Genomic DNA, 2,730 nt, shown 5'->3' with positions numbered 1-2,730 from the left:
ACCAGGGGACACAGATTGAGGAATATCCAGGAGGTTGGATCCAATTGCAGCCCTGAGACCTTTTGCCAGACCAGTAAGGTTTCAGAGTATTCATCACAGTAGAGACAGAGAAATTATGGATCATTCCTCCCAAAGGTGGGGGGAGGGGAGAAATGCAGCCAGTTCAGTAGTTTCATTATAATTTCAGAGACTCCCACAATAAATAATGTTTATAATGTTGTTGTTGCTGTTGTGTGCCGTCGAGTCGACCCGACTCATAGCAACCCCTCCTTGGGTTTCCGAGGCAGTATCACTACGGAAGTAGATTGCCCCATCTTCCTTCCGAGGAGTGGCTGGTGGGTTTGAACCGCCAGCCTTCTGGTTAGCAGTCAAGGGCCTTAGCCACTATGCTACCAGAGCTCCCTATATATATAATAGCTAAGATTTATTGACCATTTAGTACATACTAAGAGCTTTACGGGGACTACTTTATTTCCTCCTGCTTTCATTCTATCATTCCTCCTTAATGAAGTTGTATTTTGCCAGAGTTCATACTATAAATGGCAAAATTAAGATTTTAATTTTGTTCTGTTTTACTCAGACACTATGCTTTTAACCATTCCTCTGAACTATACGGTCAAGACATGACCCATGAAATCTTTCACATATAGCAACAAATGACCAGGTAAGATAAAGAAAACTTTTAATCCAAAAGGTGCACCAAGAATGAATGATAGGCTTTTCCTTTTAAAGGTAGAAAAAGAAAAAGAACACATCAGAATTGCAGCAGCAGGTACATTAGAAAGCACAGAGAGAGAAGACAGAAAATAAATACCCCAAATATTCTTATTTGCCCAGAATAGTTTGTATTTGTTTTGCAATAGCAAAAGTGGCAAGCTTGCACTGCATTGTCTATGAGACTTGGGAGTTTCATGGTTCTTAAAGCTCCCATTGTGAGGGATCCTTCCCAGGAAATTCCTTAAAAGGTGGTTTCATTAATGGCTGAGGATGTGAACCTAATCAATAGCAGTATTGCTTAACATGAGTACATAGACCACACACTTCATAAACATGTGAGCAATTTGTTTAAAATGTCAATATGTACATACAACACTCTTACTGAATTAGAATGTCTAGATCCATAGACTGGGAATCTGCTTTTAACAATAATCCTCATTTAGATAGTACATTAAAGATTGAAAACTGCGTAAGCAATAAATATATCAAAAATGAATAGTTTTATTGTGATAAATAATTTTATACTTGGGCCATTACTCAAAGGACCCATCTGCCAATACCATAGTACTTTTGACAAATAATGATCACATAGTCTTGAAACGTAAAAATAATCTTTTCTCTTTACCATTTAAAGAACAAAGTCATTTAATGCTGTTGTGATTATTTTTTTATTGAAGTCATTTTTTATCCCAGAATTTCTTCATGGCATTTGTCATCTCTGAGTTTCTCAGAGTGTAGATTAAAGGGTTCAACATAGGGGTTATGATTGTAAAAAACACGCTCAATGATTTGTCAATGGGCAAAGTCTTAGCAGGTCTTGCATACATGAAAATACAAGGGACAAAGAAGAGGACCACCACAGTGATGTGGGAGCCACAGGTGGAGAGGGCTTTTCTCCTCCCTTCCTGACTAAGGTTCTTTAGAGAGTGTAGGATAACACCATAAGAAATGAGTAAGAGCAGAAACACAATAGTGCAGATTACACCTCCATTGGCTGCCACTAATATGCCAATAATATAAGTTTCAGTACAGACAAGTTTCAATAGGTGGTATACATCACAAAAAAAGTGATCAATGACATTGGGACCACAGAATGGGAGCCCATATACAGAGCTAAGTTGAATGACTGAGTGCAGAAAACCTCCAACCCAGGACACTATCAGCAGCACAACACACACTGATTGCCTCATAATAATCAAATAATGCAAAGGCCTACAGATGGCCACATAACGGTCATAGGCCATCACCAATAGAAGAAAGATCTCTGATCCACCAAAGAAGTGTTCCGTGAAGAGCTGAATCATACAAGATTGAAAGGATATGGTTGTTTTCTCAAATAATAAGTCTGAAATCACTTTGGGGGCGATGGTTGAAGAATAAATGACATCCATAAATGATAAGCTTCCAAGAAAGAAGTACATGGGTGACTCTAGGGTCTTACTGATAGTTATAGTCACCACAATGAGCAGGTTGCCCACCACGGTCAAAATGTAGAAGAGCAAAAATATAACAAAAAGGACTTTCTGTTCCTTTGGATTCTGTGTAAGCCCCAGAAGAACAAAATAAGTCACATTGTTCCTTGATTCCATTTATTCTTTTATAAGTGATGGTTTCAGACACTAGAAGCAGTTTATCTACAAAAATAATTAAGACACTTTTAAATGTATTAAGATATTTGTCTTTTCTTTTTTTCATTCATTTAAAAATATGTAAAGAGCGCTGGTAGCATAGTGCCTAAGGAGTTGACTGCTAACCAGAAGGCTGGCAGTTCAAATCTACTCCTCGGAAGGAAGGTTGGGCAATCTACTTCCATAGTGGTACCGCCTCGGAAACCCAAGAAGGGGTCGCTATGAGTCAGGTCCGACTTAATAGCACATAACAACAACAAAAAGCACCTCTTCATGTCAAACCAACCATGGATATTGACATATCCTGTTGAATAAGACATAGTTCCCTACCTTCAGTGATGATGGGGTCAGACTGCTAGAGACCAATGCAAAACGTGTAATTATA

At 38.4% G+C, this 2,730-nt stretch overlaps 1 pseudogene; it reads right to left on the bottom strand.

Moving 5' to 3' along the window:
* Positions 1-1,401: 1,401 nt before the first annotated feature.
* LOC103213262 lies at positions 1,402-2,306 on the bottom strand (annotated as a pseudogene).
* Positions 2,307-2,730: the final 424 nt, after the last annotated feature.

Source organism: Orycteropus afer, unplaced genomic scaffold (genome assembly GCF_000298275.1).
Source record: "Orycteropus afer afer isolate SDZICR_OR568_19922 unplaced genomic scaffold, OryAfe1.0 scaffold01478, whole genome shotgun sequence".
Lineage (NCBI taxonomy): Eukaryota > Metazoa > Chordata > Mammalia > Tubulidentata > Orycteropodidae > Orycteropus > Orycteropus afer.
Note: the sequence above shows the minus strand (reverse complement) of the source record. Positions and strands in the feature narration are given on the sequence as shown.